This window comes from Choristoneura fumiferana, chromosome 15 (genome assembly GCF_025370935.1).
Source record: "Choristoneura fumiferana chromosome 15, NRCan_CFum_1, whole genome shotgun sequence".
Taxonomy (NCBI): Eukaryota; Metazoa; Arthropoda; class Insecta; order Lepidoptera; family Tortricidae; genus Choristoneura; species Choristoneura fumiferana.
Genome location: NC_133486.1, coordinates 8,818,090 through 8,841,377, shown reverse-complemented (window position 1 = coordinate 8,841,377; position 23,288 = coordinate 8,818,090). Strand labels below are relative to the sequence as shown.

The following is a 23,288-nucleotide window of genomic DNA, read 5'->3' as shown; positions in this document are numbered from 1 at the left end:
TTTGCATATGATTATAGATTCCAGTTCCTATAAGAGCGTCTTAGCTCATGACTTCATAAGTATTCGTGTTTTATGCTGTATTTGCCGAAATATTAAAGACTGCGATATATGTACATGCTTATACAATACAATGAGTCTTTAATGAACACCAACACCTAGTAAGCAGTACAAAACAGGTATGTAGAGATTTTCCAAGGTAAGCAATAGGCGGTTTTATCGCTTCCAGCTTATCCTTTGTCGCAAGAGTAATAAAGGCGCAAAAACCACGAAAGTACCTTATACAAATTAGAAAAGTGTACCTACTTATCGCGGGATCGCGGTGGATGCGGAAAGTACAAGACTGGTCTGAGTGGAGAGCCTTGGGGAGGCCTATGTCCAGCAGTGGACGTCTTTCGGCTGAGATGATGATGATGATGCCAAATAATACCTACAAAGCTGTGTAGGGAAACTGACTGACAGATAGACAAACAACATAACATCACACATCTCGACCTATATCCGTCGTACTGCAGGGCACAAGCCTGCTCTCAGAATGAGAGGACTTGGGCTGAGTTCCCACGCGGGCCCAGTGTCGATTGAGAACTTTGGACGCAAGCTTTGCCATTCATCACTGACGTTATGTATAAAAAAGCGGCCAAGTGCGAGTCGGACTCGCGCACGAAGGGTTCCGTACCATTCTCTATACAACATTAGACATTAGCAAAAAAACGGAAAAAAATCAAGTTGTTGTATGGGAGCCTCCATAAATAGTTATTTTATTTTAATTTATTTACTACCTGTTACCCGCGACCCCGTCTGCGTAGAATTCTGTTATCGCTATCCCGCGGGAACTTTGCAATTTTCTGGAACTCTAACTATCCCTATATCCAATTTCATCTAAATCGGTTCAGCGGTTTGGACATGATGAAGTAACAAAGTATTTTAAAGTGATTATACATTATACAACTAAAGAAATATTCTGTGAATATTTCAAGCATCTACCTGTTGCCGTATAATAATATAATAATATCAAGCAAAAAACGGCAAAACAATCACGTTTTTGTTGTATGGGAGCCTCCCTTAAGTATTTGTTTTATTCTGTTTTTAGTATTTGTTGTTGTAGCTGCCACAGTTATACATAATCTGTGAAAATTTCAAGTGTCTAACTCTTACGACTCTAGAGATAGAGATTTAGTTTCAGTAATAGGGTTCCATTGGCACCCTATGGATACGGAACCCTTAAAAATGTAGACGAGAGGAATCGACTTGTTACTTACAGTTAAGGAAACTGAATCACGTACCAGGGGGGAACCTTTTCATAAACATAATCAACAAGTTTTTCCCGCGGCTCCGCCCGTGTGGTATTCGGTTATCGCGCGCTGTTCACTCGGTAACTCTGTGCATTTTTCCGGGATAAAAAGTAGCCTATGTCACTTTCGGGCCCATAAACTATCTCCATGCCAAAAATCAAGTCGATCTGTCGCTCCGTTACGGCGTAAAAGACGGACAAACACACAAACATACAAACACACTTTCGCATTTATAATATTAATATTAGTATGGATTTCGCTATGACTTCTTTGGCAAACAAATGTATGGGATGTCAACGTGACATTAGTAGCACAATGGTTTCACCCTGGTACGTGATTCAGTTTCCTCAACAGTACATTTAAAAATCATGACGATAGGTTATAATAATAAAATTTGATATTTTTTCATTGACACCGGCTATCTATAAATCAAAGACATTTTTACATTTAAATGATCAAGGTACAGATCACGTTTGACTTTTTAAAAATTTCCGTGACTTTATTGTTGTTTATTAGGTCATAAAACACAGCCAATGGGCTTCAAGAATTCGCGTTGTTACAGGGTGTGCCGGATTGTTTTGCTGTCACAATTTAAAAGCTTTTATTGGCAATAATATCTTTCGAGGTGATCCAAACGATATGTTTACATTGTAGCTTGAGAACAAATATGGTTATTTATAAAAATAATTTACATATTTTTAACGAGGATAAAGATTAAATTTTTCGCACCTATTTATTTGGCATTTTATTATATTATTCACTAACGCTGCGTACGTGGAAAAAGAAGAAAATGGTGGACATTAAAAAATAAGGCAACATACATAATATATTTTCTGTCGTGTCTTTTTTAAATCTCGAGATTTATTGTTATAATCCTATAAAAAACACCATAAGGTGGTGAATCACCTAATAATTAGTCCATTTGTGTTGGCATGGTATAATACACGTCGTATTGCTAAAATTTGGCTACCCGCAAAATATTTTTGTTTTACCAAAGAACAAGGATGTATGGATGGACGGAAGAACAAAAATAAATAGTTTATATTTATAGCAATGTATTAAAATAGGTTATTTTCAGTAAACTGTGGAAGTTTCTATGTGCTATTATTGGCAGAATAGTTATCCTAAATAAATTACTTTCCAAAGTTATTATTCCACGCGGACGAAGTCGCGGGCAAAAGCTAGTTGTATAATATATCCGAATGAAACAAAAGAAATTCTCGTTTTACTTTTATTTTGTTGTTTGTAGAGTAGGTACTTTGCGTACCATTCTGTTTTGGTACTTCGTTCCTCAACACTTAACAAAAAGTTGATTTTTCCAAATAAAAATTTGTTATTCTTTAAAAAAATAAAATTCGCGTAGACTTTATGCCATATAAGATACAGAAAAGAGGTCACAGCTGTACTTACGTCACAGATAACACAACAGTGTGTCAAAGGGAAACGATGATAAATTTCGCACGCCTGAGCATCTGCCTCCGTGGCGCAATTGGTTAGCGCGTTCGGCTGTTAACCGAAAGGTTGGTGGTTCAAGCCCACCCGGGGGCGATCCTTTTTTTTTGTAGTTTTTTGTAATATGATAAAATGCTCTACATTATTTAATTAAAATGAATCCCTTGCTTCTTTCTATCTGTTATGCATAGTTTTTTTTGTAATGTAATAAAATGCTCCATAAATGCTCTAATTAGATTGATTCTGTGTATTTTTGTTTAACACTTTACTTCTGCTTATCGCTTTGCAATGAATAACCTATACTCAGGCAGCATAAAATTTGGCCCACTCTAGGTACATATAAAATTACCTAATACTGCGTACATTTGAGGGCCAGGTTTTTTGCGCTCAGGATATTTACATAATTTTCAGCGCGATAATTATTAATATTATCAATTTTATCAAATTATGTAAATAAAATCCAGTTAATTTTTGACATCATTAGGAAATTACGTCTACCTCTTATAACGGTCTATTTCGTACATGCAACTACAACCTTCGATAGCTCAGTTGGTAGAGCGGTGGACTGTAGAGTTAAAATCGTTGTTATCCATAGGTCGCTGGTTCAAATCCGGCTCGAAGGATTCCTTTTTGCATTTTTTGCATTTTCACTAAAATGCTCTACATCTCTCTACACATTCATCTTCAGCTGGGTACTTAAATGTCACATTATGTTTCTACTTTTTATTCTTTATTCATCTCTTATTGACTGCGCATCTTATTGTCTTTGTGAAGAAAATAAGAGAGTGATAGCAAAGTATAAAATCATGGATTTAATTCTAATGTACAAAACTATGCACTGCACTGTACTGATATCTTTATAACTGAACTATTTTATGAACATTAGCCAATGTTTTCTTTGGGTAATCGTGTAAAAAAAACACTTAGGTATGACAACTAAAGATTTGATTGCCGTTTTTGTACCAGTTGTATCTATATCTATAAACATGTATTGATTATCTTCCCGTTAGTTATGAATTAATCTAAACACAGTTTCCTTTGCTCTATATATTAACATCCTGCGATCTCGTATCATAGTGAACCACCTTGAATTCGATACTAACATATTCCTTTCTAAATTTAGCATAAACGTGGGAAAAAATCTGTTACAGTCTAATTTATATTCCAGACGTGAATTGACGAGAACCTTGCTCTTGAAAGCGGATGTCCTTGTTCGTAAAAAAGTTTCTAATTTTGATTTTATTCTTTTTCTTCTTTAGGTAAGGCTCCAACTGATTACAGCTTCTTACGTTTATTACATGTCCTTACCCGCAAAACGCACGAAGATTCACCGAAAAAATTTGCTCCCTATACGCTGAGCCTATACGGTACATCAATAGAATTTATAAAAAGTGTAAACAAACCGATTTCATAAAAAATCTTGTATAAACACCCACTGGATCGTATCAATAACACATTATCTATAATTTGTGTCTTTTAACAAGACATCTAATCACATTTTTTTACCAAAATTCACTTGATTTCAATATACAATAATTTTCAATTGAATAATCTTCGTCAAAATCTGACGTTATTTTTTTAACGAAACATGTCGTGTTTAATCTGTAGTAGCATAGACTAGCGTAGAGATGGTGGAAAAATTGACATTTAAAAAATCGATTAATATTCGATTTAGTAAGCAATTTTTATTTACTACATTAAAATTAAAAAATAGTTACTGCTTTTATGATTGAATAAACATACTTTGGAATTAAATCAAGTATTGTAAATAATAAAATAGACAAACATACTTTGATCTATTCCATCCAATGGATTCACCACACACACACAAACATCACGCCTGTATTCCCAAATTACCGCTTCAGAGCCACTTTTAGCAATTTTAATGGGTTTACTTAACAGATTAATTATTTTGCAATAGTTTCTAGGTTTTCACATCACTAAATATCTGTGGTCGGGTTAATAGCGTCTTTGTTTACACTTTTCATAAATTGGATTGAAGTACAATATACGTTAGCCGTTTCAGAGATGTCATTCTAAATGTATGTACCTATTGTACCTATACCTATTACAGAAATTCACAGTCACCTGTATTAATATCTGCCACAGCGAAGTGTGCATAAATATCTGACACGCCCTACCGGCCCCAAAAATAGAGTCGTATCAGACATTTATGCATGCTTTTTGTGGCTGATATCTGTGCTGATGACTGAACCTGCCCATTGCAGTACCTCACCTACAGCTAATACGCTCTGAGATATTATCGGTAAGTATCTCGATCTCAAACGTCAAATTTTAAAAGAAAGACCACCAAGCCCTGCAATACATATAAATGACATATACAGTCACCAGCACTAATACCTGACACAACAAGCGTGCATAAATATCTGATACGACTCTATTTCTAGGGCCGGAAGAACGTGTCAGATATTTTTGCACGCTTCGCTCTGGCAGATATTAATGCTGGTGACTGTACAAACAATTCACAGGGCCAACTCTATTGTGCACTCTGTTCCAGAGTTTTAAAACTAGGTTCGGTCTAGCAAGCCATATTAGATTAGTTTTTGTAGTGTAATTTTATAAAATAAATAGTTCTATTGTTTAAATCTGGGTCTCCGTCATCGAAACCGATGTAGAAGACCATATTTCATTACCGCGAAGGTCGTAAGCGATCGCAATTTTTTGACAAAGTTTAACCTTCTTTCATTGACCTCTTTATTTGTTCTTCTGCTGCGTTTAGGTTTTACAGGCCTCGTCGCAACGTAAGCTAAGCCTAATAACCTTTTAAAAATAGCTTAGTACTTTTTTTTGCTAATTTCGAACCCATAACAGCGAACAGTAACACCACAATCTAGACCCAAGGACAACAGCCATCCGCATTGAACAGTCAATAATATTATCGGTAGTTGCATTCTGTTATTACAATAAATTATATAACTGATGTAATAGTTCGATCAATTGGTGTTTTTACAATAAATAAGTCGTTATTATGTTCGTGCCAGCAAGAAATAAAGTGAAGGTAATCAAGGTACGCGGAAGAAAACCCGAATTTAAATCATAAAACGGTGTAATATCGACAATTCGATTCCCACCCAATTAGACTTGACTGGATTGGTCTTGGTCTGCGCCGTACCAGGTTTTAGAATAGGTCGGACCCATATCTTCCCGTGGGTGTTATAAAAGACGACTAAGATAACTAATAAAAGAGTAAGGCAGTTACTCTCTATTTCCAACTAGGAACTTCGGATTCCAGCACTGCGGTGTGGAACACAAGACAAGGGAAACACCACACTATTTTCTTTAAGAAATAAAGAAAAAGAAAGAGACATTTATTCACGTTCACAAAGACACACAAACACAGCAAAATAAAAATAAAAACACAAATACAACAAAAAATAAATACAAAAATGAAAATAAATATTTTGTGTGTCCCCGCAAAAGTGAAACAGCCTCGTTATCATTATGCTGAGGCATTAGACGCCTGCAGCGCTGATCTGAGTTCTGTCAGAACCGTCTGTAACTCACGGAATGATACATAAATATACTAACATATCCATAATAATCTATATAAATAAAAATAAATCGTAAAATGTGTTGCTAAGTGCAAAACTCGGGAACCACTGGTCCGATTTCGCTAACTCTTTTTTTGTTGTGTTCGTTACTGTCTGGAGAAGGTTTTCATGGAAGAAAATACAGAAAAAATACAACGGGGGCGAAGCCGCGGGCAACAGCTAGTTTCAAATAAAACTGTATTGGTAATAGTAGCTAATGCCTACATTTCAATCCTGTTATTGTGTAATGTGTAGGTAACAAACCAAGGTAGGCCATATGGAGATCAATTTCGTAACGACGGGATTGATTCTGAACTGTACATTAATAATTATGAATCGATTAGTAGGATTTTTTTGATCATTTACATGCGATAAAGTAAGTTAGTACAGTCAGCAGCACCAATATCTGACACAACATATAATATATAAATATCAAATACGCGCGACTCTATTTCTAAGACCGGTAGGCCGTGTCAGATATTTTTGCACACTTCGTTGTGGCAGATAGTAATGCTAGTGACTGTACCTATTCAAAAGTTTATTCAATTGTGTATCTACAAGCAGTAGTCAATTTACTTAGTGGAAGTCATATTGGAAGGAGATGAGAACTATAGGAACCGTCATGGCATCAAAGGAAGAATCCTAGAGGGGTTGTGAAATAGCGGACCCGACTGGCAGAAGTTCTGACGACTACATACATCACGATTTATGTTAGGTATTGGTGGTAGAAGCCATTCGTTTTCTGAGAGGCTGCTTCATTATCACCTTTTCACTGTATTTCAATGAAGCGGCTCCCGGGTGTCACTATGATAGCGATTTGTCTCGTTTTGCGTACCTGCACGTGATGAAGCGAGACAGTTTTCCTACATTTTGTATAATGCTGCGTTTGCTAGATGAAGATTTCGAAGCGTCTCTAGAAGGCGATCAATGTATGTGCGATTGTTTGGGGTCTCGCTTGGATTTGCAAGTTCCATCACGCGACCTGCGTTGACCGATGTGCGGGGGAACGAACGCTGCGTACGCGAGCTTAGCGCAGTCGCCTTTTCGCACGGAACGTAGCCACCCGCGTTCCAAACGCACCACGCCAACGGGTCCGAAAATTTCGAATCGCAATTTCGAATTTGCGTTTCGAATACGGTCAGACTTTGAAGTGGCTCGTGATTTTTTTTAAAGAAAATCAGTGTTGCTAGATTGAATAAACGGATTTTTGGTAGTTTTCTTGGTTCAACGTTTCGTCGTCTCCTTTACGGTAAGTGAAAATAGTATAGAATGACGGAGTGAATGATACTGATAATCGTATGAGCTAATCATCTCGCGACATAGCGTGCGGGTTTAATTATATCAGTTTCGATTTCTTTCGCTGATGATTCTGCGAGAGATTTCGTAATAGCATTAAAAATTATATGTCTTGGATTATTAAGTTGACGTTGAACGCAAACTTGTGGTTTTTATAATATGTGATAGTATGATGTAGTTAGACAGGTATTTTAATTATATAAAAAATATAATTAATATTTGGTATTACAAAAATTGTGTACTAACAAAATACAAACATAAAGAAGTCTCGCTTTTAACCAATGTGTGGATAAAAGTAAATGAAAATTGAGACAGATCATGCATCTAATAATTGTACTTACAGGTAATTTAAAACTTAAAATTGATTATAAGAAATATTTACAAATAACTACTAATACATATAATTACTGATGTAAAAAGTGACAAAGTTCTTACACAATATACATGGCATTTATGATTATTGTGCAATCTTGAGTTTCTGCGGTGACTTTTCCCTTATTTTTTTGCGTATTTTTTTTAAATATTTGAGTGACATAGTTATACTTAGAAACTGATTTGGCTTCGATATTTTAATAATAATAATATTTTAGAACAAAAATAGATATATGTATTCAATATAAGAGCTTGCACGAATATATTAAAAAGCTCAGACTGGTTACATAAAGTCATATCTAGGTGATACTGAGTATAATTTATGAGCACATTACATTATTGGCAATTAAATCGGTAGCCGGATCCATACTAACTTTAACCGACCATATTTTTTGGGTTTCTTTTTATTTAACGCGTTTCAATTGTAGAGACAATATTTATGTATCTGTATAACAGCAGGAAACCATAGCACTGTGAATGAATAAAAACAAAAGAAAAATTTGATTGAGTTTTTTTATGGTATTAAAAAAAAATGTAAAATTTGTGCTAAATCAGTAAATTTAAGGATTTTGCTACTACTTTGGCGGGCTTGCGCGAACCATAAACAAAGACGGCGTCGTAGATATCTGTTACATAAAATGTCAGGAACTTATCAGACACTGGTGAAACGTTTAGTAGCTAAGCTACACGCGATTATACGCGGTTTTCGAACTAAAATAGATACGTCTTAATATTTTTTTAGCTAAAGTTGTTACATATATAAGTAAGCCATATTATTTTTTTAATCTCGCAAACAATTTAAATTATAGTAAACAAATACGTATTAAATTATGCATGTGTTTCAATTAGAGTGTTACAGTTACGGCAGTGGGCCGCTCTTCAGACCTAGATGATGTTGCGTAAACGCGCCTTTTGAATTATGTAAAGTTTTAGCCGCATACCTCACGGTGGCGTGCGGTCAACTTGTTAGGTTAGGTATATTTGGAATTTGGACAAATTATATAAATCACACACACTTCAGACATACTTTAATTTAATTACCTGCTAAGCTGACCGTACGAGTATGAGTAGGCAAAACTAGTTTTATGTTTTTTTTTATAATGTTTATTTTTACTCTACATACTGCAGGGTTTCTCAAACTTATGGCTCCACGTACCCCTGTTAAAGTTTCTAGACGATAGCGAACCCCCTGCTAAATTGACTGTTACTAAAAATAAATAATACATACTCCAACCAATCTTAATCATCTTGCTGTCTTTTGGTTTTTAGCACGTAAACCTTTTATCGAATAGCGTTTTCGCGTACCCCACTTTGAGTAACCCTGACATACTGCAACAACGCCGAATGTAATGTAAACGGAATATTCAAGCTGCAATAATTTCAAAAATCTGCGTAAAAAGGTATTTAAATTGAATATTGCGTCACTTTTTGAGGCGAAATTTAGTGGTTTAAAAATATTTAATGACACCTAAATTAAATTACTATTTCGCTATATTTAAGAATTTTTCCAATATTTATTTTATCTCATAAAATGTATACAAAGTTACGGTCAATTAGTAGATCATGAGAAAATTATGTTTCCGAGAAACAAAACAATCGACGGCGATTGTTATCCTTTGCTCTGACCTTTTTGTTTGACATTAAAATCAGGGTTGCCAGTTGATGTATGTTAAGTTACTACAAAATTTATGTTCAAAAAATGACAGAGAGACAGACTGCAGAGTCTTAGTTACATTCTTTGTGATGTGCACGGAATGAAAATACTATAAAAATAAACAATACAAAATTAAAAAACTCAATTTATCCTAAATATAAAATATATAATTCTTCTGTACCTACGTGTGTTTGTCACCTAACTTCTCCTAAAACTCTCAATATCGATCTATTTAATCGATCGGTAGCTGCAGTGGTTACTTTCACGCGGGAACTCGTTGCGCGGAACCGGTGCCGGAAGCCGTAACGGCGGCCATTCCGGACATTCTTGTGCGACTAAAGGCAATAAGTCGGATAAACGAATAATCTATGTTGAACTAAATAACCAAAAAAAAAAAACAAAATAACCAAAAATATGCAACCAGCTTCCTGGCACAGTGTTTCCGGAGCGGTACAACTTAGGGATCTTTAAAAAATGAGCCTATCAGTCTCTCAAAGAGCCGGCAACGCACCTGTGAGTTATCACGAGGGGTATCTCGTGTTGGCAGGTGTCCATGGGCGGTGGTGATTGTTTCCCTTCAGGCGTCCCGCGTGCTCGTTTTCCCCCTCTTATACATATAAAAAAACTACAGATAAAAGTAAATTAATTAAACATAAAAAAGCCGTGGTGGCCTAGTGGTTTGACCTATCGCCTCTCAAGCAGAGGGTCGTGGGTTCGAACCCCGGCTCGCACCTCTGAGTTTTTCGAAATTCATGTGCGGAATTACATTTGAAATTTACCATGAGCTTTGCGGTGAAGGAAAACATCGTGAGGAAACCTGCACAAACTTGCGAAGCGATTCAATGGTGCGTGCGAAGTTTCCAATCCGCACTGGGCCCGCGTGGGAACTATGGCCCAAGCCCTCTTGTTCTGAGAGGAGGCCTGTGCCCAGCAGTGGGACGTATATAGGCTGGAATGATGATGATGATGAATTAAACACATACGATTAAAATGCTCCTCCTTCTCCTCGACTGGAGACCACGGACGGGAAAACGTAGTGTAGGGCATCCTGAGGCACGGTGGACGGACGACTTTAAGAGGATCGCTGGCGGCGTATGGATGCGTGGAGCTGAAGACAGTGTTGTGGCGCGCCATGGAAGAGGCCTATGTCCAGCAGTGGACTGCTGTAGGCTGATGATGATGATGGTGATACGATTCAATTAGTGAACTATATAACCTATTATCGTGCTACTCGGCTTCTTCCAACAGTTCACCAACAGGTGTCTCCATTCGATAACTTTTCGGCTCCAACGGCCATCTGTTTTACGTGCTATATGGCCTGCCTGTTGCCAGTTCAACGAGCTAATCCACTCGGCTTGGAATTGTCGTGTGGAAAATTTACGCAGTTATTTACCAGTTATAAATCAGTGCAGAAAGACTTTTCCTCCTTATTTATACTCAATATGTCTAATGGCTTTGTATTCGCCACCCACAGTACCCACCGAGGCCTACAATTTTACCCCTTGGGATAATTAGCTCCAGGTTCGGAATCAATGGTTATAGCTTCTCAAGCAGAGGTCCGTGGTGTGCACTGGGTCTTGCTCATCTAAGTACTTTCAAATATTAAAGTTTGAAATGAAACTTGAAGTTTTCTATGAGCTTTTTGGTGATACATTGTGAATCTACATACAAAAATATACCAAGTTAACAGAGGTTTTTCCGAACCGGTGGTAGATTTATTTTTTGACATTCATAGTGCTTGTTATAGCCTAAATTGAATACAGATATTTTGACTTTGACTTTGATAATGTAATTGATTATGAAAAGGTCTCACCCTGGTTCGCGATTCAGTATCCACGCGAGAACACCCGCCTAATCCCTCTGATTCCAACAGGAGGCCTATGAGGCTCTCCAAAAGAGGAACCGTAATACTACATTAATAAAACACACAAACATAATAAAGATTAATTGACATTTAAAGTGTAATTTGACTTTCAAATCCGTTCCAAAATAAATGCAAGATGTCATTGTAACTGATAGTCTAATTACACAAGGTAGATCATTGTCAGTTAATTTAATTACAGAGCTTCAAGACAACCGTCAAGAGTAATTTAAAACCATCATTTTGTATTGTGCTTCGTTAGTAGAGTAGGTACCATACGTTCATTAATGCCCTCCTTCCTCTCCCCCCGCATGAACAACACTCGGTACACAATACAATACCACACTCGTGTTTTAACGGTCCTTATTACGTAACAGTTCCATAAACGACTATAAGATGACTATGCAAGAGTACAGTCAACAAAAAGTACAGCAAAAAATGGCTGTGTTAAATATGTAATTTTTAACATAAACTTATTTAAGTAGTTAATATTATGTTTTAATAAATGATTACTATATGTCTGTGGCGTCGAAGGTAAAATGATAACTCAAAAAGGAAAGAGAAAGGCTCCGTAATTGTTTATAGTTAGATATGGTGCGAAATTCATGACAGATTACAATTATCGATTAGTTCCTTGAAAAGTTTTTACCCACGACTTTGTAAAATTTATTCTTATTCTCCTTTGTTTTTCCGTCGATGTATCGTGTTGTTTATATACGTGTTATAAAGAGCTGTCAGTTACGATCGCTGGCTTTGATATTAATGGTAGAAATCATCGTACGCTAACCTAATGTAACGGAATATAGGAAGATACGTACTCACGTTCAATGTTTTACAATACTTTACTATAGTGTAGGAAGCGCATCCTGTCATTGTAACCACTGCAAAATGTACCTGATGAATCAGAAAGTGTTTTAAATCTTTCACATTGGTGTCGTATGCCAACTTTGAATAACTTTTAAAGTGGAACTAGCTCTCATTGGCCATCTGCATACACCCGGAGAAGGTCACCACTAACAAAACCAATACACAAATAATTTTTTTTTTAAATAATGAACTAAAATGATATAGTTTTAAATTTTTATAAAACCATTAAAACTGGTTCCGCCGTTTAAGCACGTTACTTTATTTTTGTTTCCTTTTTGTCGCAAGTTTATTATAACAAAGGATTTGTTTGGCGCAAAATACTTTCGACATATGTCTACATTGCATTGTCTAGGTGAGATTTTTGCTGTGCTTACAAAATGCGTGGTTTTGTTTATTGCAGGCATGCACTAATTGGCAATAAAAATTATATTTTTCTTGTGAAACTGTGAAGACAGTTTGGTAGACAAAAGGATATAATTATGTGAAAATTAAATAAATGCGATAGTTGCGGGGAAGTTTCTTCAACGAGATTAAACTTTTATTATTTTTTCTAACACATATACCTATGAAGAGTTCAATCGAATGCTTTAAAGCTTCTATCAGTGCCAAAGTATTCAAAAGGCGCTAAATTTATTGATTTTCAAGCATTTTGCTTATGGATCTGAAGCTAAAACAATAAATGCACTCATTAGCTTCGCCTTGTTTTAAAAATTTATTTATTCATGTTTGAATTTGTTTCATCATCATCATCCCAGCCTATATACGTCCCACTGCTGGGCACAGGCCTCCTCTCAGAATGAGAGGGCTTGGGCAGTAGTTCCCACGCGGGCCCAGTGCGGATTGGGAACTTCACACACACCATTGAATTGCTTCGCAGGTTTGTGCAGGTTTCCTCACGATGTTGTCTTTCACCGTAAAGCTCGTGGTAAATTTTCAAAATGTTTTAAATTTGTTTATTTATTTTTAAATTCGCCTGCACTGGAATCCTATTATGAAATTTATTTTGACGAAAGAACACACACATCGTGTTTACATCTTTTTTTCTACGCTTTTTCCAGCCAGTAGCAATGCCAATGTACCAAAGAGTTCGTAACCAGTGAGTTTAAACGTAAAAGGAATTCAGAATAACATTACAGGCTGGTAATTTTGCTAGTTCTATTACGTGGTGTAATCACGCGTGCACGATTCTGCAAGTGATTATAAAATAAGTCCAGTTTCGCAAAATAGCCGTGTAGCTACTCACTTTATGAATGTAGTTTAAGTTTGGGCTGAAGAAGCGTGTTGGGAAAGGAGTTGTGATAGGAATTTTAAAGGCACCTTATTTTGATCCAAAAGGTTACTTGTTCACCTCCTTATAACGGTAGTGCTTTTACGTTGACCCGCGTCGCATGCCCGCTTCTCGGTTTGATAATATCACAAGGTTGTTTTTACAGTGTTTTCTGTACTGCTTACTGTGTTGGTGTGCAATAAAGAGTTATTGTATTGTATTGTTTTCGTGAATACTGTGTGTAGGTTCATACGCTACGTTGCCAAGATCCAAGTTTAAAATAAAATGATTGATTTACTTCTCTCTAAAATGATTGAAAACACAAACATTATTCATTACACACATAGACATAGGTGAGCCAATGAGGGCTATCGTTTTTTGTCTCACTAGATGGCGCACTGTTGCGTGAGGTTTTTAAGTATGGCTTTCAAAGTCTGTTATTACGGGCGTGAAAACAAAGTTTAGATTAAAATCATATTCAATACACCTTAAAACTGTACCATAAAAATATCGAGCATGCCACATTGCTGCATAGTCCCCGTTTTGTTCGTAAAAAAGGGAGGACAAAGGTTTCCGAAAGACAAAACTGTCTTAAAACACAGACATTCATTGGCCCGGAACGCATATTTGCCATAATTAATTTTAGATATTGCAAAATATTCACAAAATCATTCTAATTATAAATAAACCCGCGTATCTCACCCAAAAACTATGAGATTTGACATTTCGGAGACCTCACGCTACACTAGCGCCTCTAGTGGCGAATTCATACGCGATAGCCCTCATTACTTTAACCTTTTGGGTGATAGCAAAAAATTAAGAAATAGAGAAAAATATAAAATGCGGCCTGGCAATGCAATTCCATTCATATACTCGTAGTACAGGAAGCGGTGAAGGAAAACATCGTGAGGAAACCTGCACAAACCTGCGAAGCAATTCAATGGTGCGTGTGAAGTTCCCAATCCGCACTGGGCCCGCGTGGGAACTACGGCCCAAGCCCTCTTGTTCTGAGAGGAGGCCTGTGCCCAGCAGTGGGACGTATATAGGCTGGGATGATGATGATGATGACTCGTAGTACAACAAGTAGAACAAGGGTCACCGACATAGCCAACCGAATCAGCTCGTTGAAGTGGCAATGGGCGGGCCATATAGCAGGGAGAGCGGATGGCCGTTGGGGCCGAAAAGTTCTCGAGTGGAGGCCGCGGATCGGCAAGCGCAGCGTAGGACGTCCACCAACAAGATGGACGGATGACCTGGTTAAAGCCGCAGGTTCACGGTGGATGCAGGCCGCCGCCAACCGAAGCAACTGGAGGTCTGTGGGGGAGGCCTATGTCCAACAGTGGACGTCCTACGGCTGACATGATGATGATGATGATGATGACTCGTAGTGCAATGTTCAATTCCAATGTACATAAATTTAAGTAAGAAATTAATGATAATTAGACAAATACATGAACTATCGTTATGTTTATCAGTATCACCGTACCTTTACCTATACAACAGACGTGTCTCAAACGCATGCACAGATGCACCCATGTACTTATGCAGTCCAATGGGGTCAAAGATTAATTGTTCGTAATGATACCTGAAGGTTACAAATAATGTTACGCTACAGCTGCCGTCCTAGACAATTACCGTCCTCTTTAATTAGGTCGAATCAATGAACTGAATTATACATTGTAGATTTAATGAAGCAAGATGCATGTAATAATGAGGTAAATAATAAGATATTACTGACTATTGAAAGTTCAATAGTAATTGATGTGTTATGGCATGAGATTGATTTACAAATAGGTAAAATGAGAAGCTCAGTCCATTAACTTAGCAGTGCTTGCTCTGTTATATTCCGGTTTGGAAAGTTTTACAGTAGGGGAAATTACAGGCACAGTATCATCTTCCCTCTTAGCAGAGAGAGAAGAGTTGGACGAGGCATTGGTTTGCAGCCTAAATCTCATAGTTTGAAAATTGCAAACTAAAAGAGTTAAAACTATTTTGAAATGAATTGTGCGAAATTACGGATTACGGAAATTCGTCGAAGAACTAAAGTCACCGACATAGCTGGAAAATATGCAAGTTGAAGTGGCAATGGGCGGGCCACATCGCTCGAAGAGCAGATAATCGAAAAGTCCTCCGAGTGGCGACCACGAACCGGAAGACGAAACATTGGCTGGCCTCCCACCAGGTGGACTGACGACATCGTGAGAGTTGCGGGAAACCGGTGGATGCAAGGGGCGAGTTGTCGTTCATTGTGGCGTTCCAAGCGGGAGGCCTTTGTTCAGCAGTGGACGTCTTCCGGCTGATGATGTGATGATGATGATGATGAATTTATTTATTTAGTTTTGCGTAGCTGCTGAATTTAACCAGAGTGTACACTGTTATCCAGTTCGCACTTTAACTCAGATAGTGGTACTTAGTTTGTAATAATAGTTTCAAATTATTTCACATGACGCCTTGTAATTAATTATTTGTACGCGCAACTCTTAAAGTTAAAACCGTTGAAAAAAACCGGCCAAGTGCGAGTCGGACTCGCGCACGAAGGGTTCCGTACCATTATCTATACAACATTCGACAGTACCAAAAAAAACGGCACAAAAAATCAACTTTTTGTACCGGAGCCCCTTAAATATTTATTTTATTTTAATTTAATTATGTATTTTTAAAGTCATTATATAACCAAAGATTCTGTGAATATTTCAAGCGTCTACCTGTTGCCGTTATTAATATCAAAAAAAATGGCAAAACAATCACGTTTCTTGTATGGGCCCCCCTTAAATATAAATTTTATTCCTTTTTTAGTATTTTTTGTTATAGCGGTCACAGTAATACATAACCTGTGAAAATTTCAAGTGTCTAACTATTACGACTCAAGAGATAGAGCCCTTTGACAGACGGACGGACAGACAGACAGACAGCGGAGTCTCAGTAATAGGGTTCCATTGGCACCCTTTGGGTACGGAACCCTAAAAATAAAACATGCTCGTAGCTGTTCATGCACCATTTTGTTTCAATCTCCATTACGCTGAATTACGTCGTTATAATATTTACTCGGTAATGAATTTTAGTGCGTACGCGGATTATTGATTGTTTTGGTGGCCTCGGACAAAAAGCGATTGTAAAATAAGGTACAGTCTACTTAAAAATATTTGACAATCAATCCAAACTATAGTGCGCGATTCCATTGCTGAGTGTAAAAATATAAAAAAATATAAAATATTTTTTTGCAGTATTTTTTGCAGATATTTTTTGTTGACTGTATTTACATTGCTGACCTAATAACATTCTACAAAAACTTTCAGGTCAATCCGACCAATAGAAGTGGGTCAAATTTTACTTGTATATCTTATTTGCAAACGCGAATCAGTTGGTAGCAAAACTAGCGAATCAGTGACTCCTGGTTAATCCAGATCATAAACGACCGGTATGCCAAATTGCTTCAAAATCCATCCAACCGTTTTAGCATAATAGTGTGACAAACACATACGCACACTCACAACCACACTCATAAAATTTCGCCTTTGTACTGTTAGTGAGAATCAACTTTAGTTAAAATTTGATTGGGAAACTTCTGTAATTGTTACAAACAAACAATATAATAAAATATAGAAAAACCGATACATGCAAAAGAAACAGTAAAAACATAACATAACACGCACACAATACAGAAAATTTACACAATAAAGAACAACAATAACTAAAGTAATAATAATTTATAAACTACATAACAAGAACATGTGTTACGAGTTGTAGAGCGTGATTACCGTTAATATACCTAGTGAAAATAACCGTAAATAATTAAAAAGTAATCATTTATAAGGCGGGTGACGGAGGCCTTTGGCCAGCCATACAGGCTACTTAAAAAAAAAGTTAATAATCTTTAACAAATAACAGCCAAACTCAATCAACTATTATTCCGCTTCAGTTTTGTAACACGTAATTCCAAGCTGACGTTACGTAGGTAGGCAGTGCGCCTGTGGGCAGGATCTGTCAAACGTTTTGAAAAATTGCTCTGCGCGTGCGCTGTTCGATAAATTTGGTGATGAATGAAGGCCTCCGCAAGTGGGTTGAGGTCACGGCGTTCCCAAGATAATGGAATTTTGTTTTGTAAACACATTTGAAGTGCAGATTGCATTGTTGTTTAAAAAATGTTTAATGCTTACTATTCTCAAGAACGTCAAGATACGTCCCGGACCATGTCACAGCATGTCACATTGGGCACAGCCTCGAGCTTTTTTCACAGTGAGGAAACAAGTGAACGTTTTATCCTGTTGTAAGACATATTTTTTTATGAATGAAATAATTTCTTTGCTCACCCGCGACTTTATGATCGCTACGTTTATTGCAAGAAATGTGTGTTCACTGTTCATGCAGTTCCTCTACCTCCACACTGTAAGAACACACACAAACAATTTCAATATAATTTTATGATGTAATATTATATTGAATGAATAAATAAACTAAACTAACAAACCCATCTATCCCCACCACCAGACTACACTGACGCATTTTGAACTCAACCAGAGCTCATCCTTCACCATGCTACCAGATATTAGATATCTTTTTACTTTTGCTACTCGATGTGCCGAGCGCGTGAGCCGTGAACGGACGAATAGACAGACAAATGGACGGACAGACAGACATGAAGAAACTATAAGAGTTTATTTTTTTCCATTTTGGCTACGGAACCCTAAAACCAGTTTAAATTGCCTAGTCGTAATCAAATTATGCTGTCAACGCTCAAAGAATGCCGGATCTATCACTAACGTTTAATCCGATCCGGATACTACTTTTATCCTACGTCCAAAGATATCGGATTATCCAGGCGATGATTGTATCTACGGAGATTGCATCATATGTTTCCCAACGTCTACGGTAAACTGTGGCCGGATTATACTCGTATTATAAACACACTGTAACCTTGCCTCGAATAGCTTCGGGCGTGAGAGCTTACAAGTGCTTGCAGGCGGTGTGCGATTATCTAATCTATTAATTTTTGCCAATTTGTTTGTTTATTTTACACGTTTTTACCTGATAATATTGGTAGCCACTGTAACATTGGCGTTCTTCAGATATAGCCTCATACAACCGAATTAAAAACTAATTAATAGGGCATATTAGGCAAAGCTCTGCGCAGGGGGCGACACTAGCGCAAACCTCCATGACAACGTCAGTTCTCTTTATTTTGTCGCCATGACAGATCATGACCAAAGGGTATGAATTGTTATTACTTAAGTAATATTAAGTTTATGGTTATTACTTAATTATTTACATATTGTGATACTTACATTAACACGTTTGGTTTTATGGTCCAAAAGTTCTACATGTAATTTATTTTTCTTTGCTTTTGTAATGTACTTATCTATTATTTGTAAATAAATGATTAATTGACCAAAGAGTATAAGTAAGTACCTATAGAAATCATGATATATGTATTAGTAACAAAATAACATGATATTTACATCGATCATATATTTCCAAAAATTTAATTGAAATCATATAATAATATGGCATTTAAGATACTCAAAAAACTGATTACGTTTTATGCTAGCGCTGCACGGTCTGACGGCAGAAAATTGCAGTAATATTCCATAATTTCATTTGATTAAAATAATCCGCTCAATGACTAATAAAGTGCCAGGGGGAAGCCGTGGAAGATGAAATAGTTTCAAAGGGATCTCTGAAAAAAAAATAGTTTCTCTTTTAATTATTATTTTGTATAAAGCGCCAAGCAATTAAAAATCAGCAGCCTTTTCTTTTTCACGGCTAGATTAGATTTTTTTGTTGTTAATAAAATAATAGTTTACGTAGGCATATGTATATAGGTACTAATAGATAGAGTCATTCACGATGACGCGTGCCGTGGTTCTTATTACAATGTCATTAATGTCTAATTTTGTCAAAATCACGCGTATCATATTGATTTGAGATATTAACACTATAAAAACGCGATGACTAGCAGAGAGAGTGCTATAGTTCAGTATATATATATGCTGCATACGACCAGTATATGCATACTTAAACACGAAAGTGCTGGATATTAAAAATTATGCCTATTTTTCATTCAGCCCACGTTTCGCTTCTACTATCATATCTTAAAATTATACATAAATGCGTTTTCTAAAAACTCTCAAACCTTACTATTAAAATCTATCTGCGATCGTAATAACTCAGCTCATGCTATATTTAATTTAATCAGATCTGAGCATATCTGTAAGTTTATAGTTTGATCGCATTGCTTAACATTTTGCGCACCAAGCAAGTTAATGTTATGATTAATATCTTAATTTTCGGCCCACACTATTGCCGTAATGTTTCATAATAATAAGGTCTCAAGTTCTTACCCATGACTTCTCCCGAGGGCAATAAATAAGTGATTGTTGTATTCAAAATTATCCTATAGATTGTCATTTATTTTAAGTACGTAAGTAAGGTAAACGTCCGAGTGTTCGACACGCTAATGCCCAATAGATGGCACCCGGCTGTCATCTCTATCGCTAATGACATAAAACTAAAGGGGGCCTATGGGTCCCACTGAAAAACAGCGTTGTGGCTTGTCGCAACATTATGCTGAGTGGGCCCCAATTTATACTATTCGATGTTTTTTTTCTAATTATTATCTCTTTCTAACGTGTTTTTTCTGTGTATCGAATATGTGTAAATAAATCTCTCTCTCTCTCTCTCTCTCTCTAAAGATAGCAACTATTGGGGCAGTGACGATCACTCGTACGTTTACCTTACTTAACTTTTAATTTAGACTAGCCCGCCCGCTTGCCCGTGACTCCGTCTGCTAAACATTCGTTCATCGCTATTCCGCGGAAACTAAATATGCAAGTTTCCGGAAGACCATTTGTCTATTTAGGGATCTGTTGTTTTTATATACATAATATATACACAAAAAACATTTAAGTTTGACGTAAAGTGCTCGAATATGGCAACACATTTGTGACCCTGCGGCCCTGTTAGGAGTCCGTTTTCTAACTCTACGCGCTCTTTCAGTTATTTTTCTCGTCTGTAGGTGCACTTGCTACATTTACACATTTGTTGCATTATTTACAATACAATACAATACAATACAATAACTCTTTATTGCACACCAATACAGTAAACAGTACAGAGAACACAAGTATATACATAGAGATTTTCTAAGGTAAGCTTTACAATGGACAGAAATAAGGAATACATTTTATTTACTAATTGTTTAATTAATTAATGTATTCCGTGCTACGCGGATATGTAACACACGAGTGCACCGGTTTTCGTCTTCCGTCACTGTACGCTATCCGGTTATAAATAATGTTATGTAACAATAATGATCACCATGTCACGAATATGGGCCAGCACAAGTAGTGACTTGCAAATCGAGATATATATTGCTTGTTGCGACTTTGTGCTGGGCAAAGTACGACACACTATAGTAGAAATTAAATGGGGTCGCCACTTTCCTCGCAACTTTGACGTAAAAATTCTTGGCCATGGTAATCATTTTGTATGATTTTATTTTTATGGAATAGGGGGAAAACAAGCAAACGGATCGCCTGATGGTAAGCGATTACCGTCGCCCATAGATACCTGCAACACCAGAAGAGTCACAACACACAAGTGCGTTGCCGGCCTTTACATACATATTTATATTTAAGTATTTATTTATTTACATGATTTTATTTAGTTTCAGCCATCCAAGTATCTATGAATCTGTAATTGAATCTTATACTACACAACACACAAACATCACGCCTTTATTCCAAAAATGGGGTAGGCAGAGCACACGAAACGTTACCGCTTCTGAGCCAATTTTAGCAATTTTAGGTTTTAAGCTTGTCAAAAACGGTACAATAGTCACAGGTTGCTAGTCTTGTCGCCTACGGTATACCTTAACCTATATCCTCAGTCGCAGTGAATCTTAATAGTTGCAGAATAAATGTTTTTTTTTAAAACACCATTAAATATTCTGTTTTATATCCACAGTTTAGGTAAACTATACGATGTTCACAAAAGGTATTGTTAATTTTAAACCCAGGCTTAGTAGTAGACACAAAGTGTAAACATTTTGAGCGCAAACATTTTGCTTTCTTCAAGTAAAATTCGCCATAAATATGAATGCGTTACTAAAGAAGCTGCATGCAAACAGTGACCACTAATTACTACGCATATTGGGTGTCAGTTCGCACATTTATTTATTGTGTCTCGTCCGATTGACATGCAAAGCAGCTCATTGTTGTGTACGCACGCGAGATGGAACTAGTTCGAAGATGTTTGAAACACAAGATGTAGCGGGCTAACTGCCGATGGTATTGGTAAATAACTCACGCCCTTCATGGATGTAGAAGTATAGGCACAGAGCCGATATAAGGCCCATAGTCCTACAAGGAAGGCTAATAGTTTCGTCATGTCCGTCTGTATGCGATTTAGCTTGGAGACTTTAATTTGGTATGAGTATATTTATGTTTTTTAACCACGCACAAAAAGTGGTAGGATATCTCCCTATACGTAAATTGTTTTTTTTTATTTTCGCCAAAACTCGATGTGGTGTATCGTTGGACCCTTTCTCACCTAATAAAAAGTGCAGATGAAGTCAAATGTGTATTTAATGATTCAGTAACTCTTTTCACTCTAACCCCGAACAGTCCTTGGTTGTATCTGTCCAGGAAAACAGATGACGGGAGGAAATTCCATTCCCTAGCAGTTGATGGAGAATAAATTACTGACCAATCTTCATATATCGAAGTCGTACTAATTTACAAAAATATCTGAAAACACTCTAACAACCTAGCTGGTCAGTCACTTCCACTAGGCTTTCCCATAGTTTCTTATCTTGAGTTTCCACCTGTTTTCCTCATTTTCTCGCTCACTCCTGTCTCTTTTACCAAAGATGTCGTAACCCATGAATAATCGCTTAGCACCAGTTCTTGTTTCTAACTTTTTGTGCGTCCATCCACCTTTGTTTGCTGTTTGCATGCTGATTCACAGGTTGAGCAAGTGCAGTCCTTGCATTGGGAAAGTGTTCTTGATTCAATTGCAAATTGAACTTCATTTCTTTTTCTAAATATGTTGTTGTAAAAAAAACAAGATTTTTTTGCTGCCAGTACTTGTTGTTGACTGTATTTGCATTGTCCACCTTCTTACATTGAGACTAGTCTCATTATTCCAAAATCGAAATCAATATTTCAATATTAAACGTGTCAGTTGGTCAAACGGTATAAAGAGAGGATGGATAGATTGTTATTGCGAGCGCGTTAAACGATATTAACATACTTATACTCCACCCATAAGACCCGTAAGTGCAAGGGAGGACGCAAAAAGCCCTCTCTGTTCCTACAGTTTATGGTCTAGCTCGCCACGAGCGTTTCCAGAGACTATAGTTATCCAATGTTAAAGCTTCTGCATTCCATTTTTTTCTTTATTCAAAACCAATTTTTAAGTCACGTGTATAACCTGAATACATTTGATTTTTAATGAGGGCACAATTATTAGATCGCTGCACCGCTGGTCACAAATGCCTACAACTTTAATAATTACTTAACCAGTTATAACCGCATAAGTAACTATTTGGGTTAATTAGTACTGAATATTTATGATACATCAAATTTGTTGTAAACGTAGGTAAACCAAGTATCATACCATACCCAAGTATCTAAAGGCAACGCAATACTAATCATAAGAATGAAAATAAATAAAGAGAATA

The 23,288-nt window shown here is 36.7% G+C and overlaps 1 protein-coding gene and 2 non-coding genes across 3 annotated transcripts in view; all 3 read left to right on the top strand.

Annotated features, from left to right (window-relative positions):
- Positions 1–2,763: 2,763 nt before the first annotated feature.
- On the top strand, positions 2,764–2,837 carry TRNAN-GUU (transfer RNA asparagine (anticodon GUU)). The gene has a single exon. It is a non-coding gene; the product is annotated as a tRNA-Asn (tRNA).
- Positions 2,838–3,275: 438 nt separating this feature from the next.
- TRNAY-GUA (transfer RNA tyrosine (anticodon GUA)) lies at positions 3,276–3,364 on the top strand. The gene is given in 2 exon segments: positions 3,276–3,312; positions 3,329–3,364. It is a non-coding gene; the product is annotated as a tRNA-Tyr (tRNA).
- Positions 3,365–7,309: 3,945 nt separating this feature from the next.
- Positions 7,310–23,288, top strand: part of LOC141435752 (alpha-N-acetylgalactosaminidase) — a 70,462-nt gene continuing 54,483 nt past the window's right edge. The window contains exon 1 of the mRNA XM_074098540.1: positions 7,310–7,541. The gene's annotated coding sequence lies outside the window, so the exon portion shown is untranslated. The remainder of the gene's footprint in view (positions 7,542–23,288) is intronic.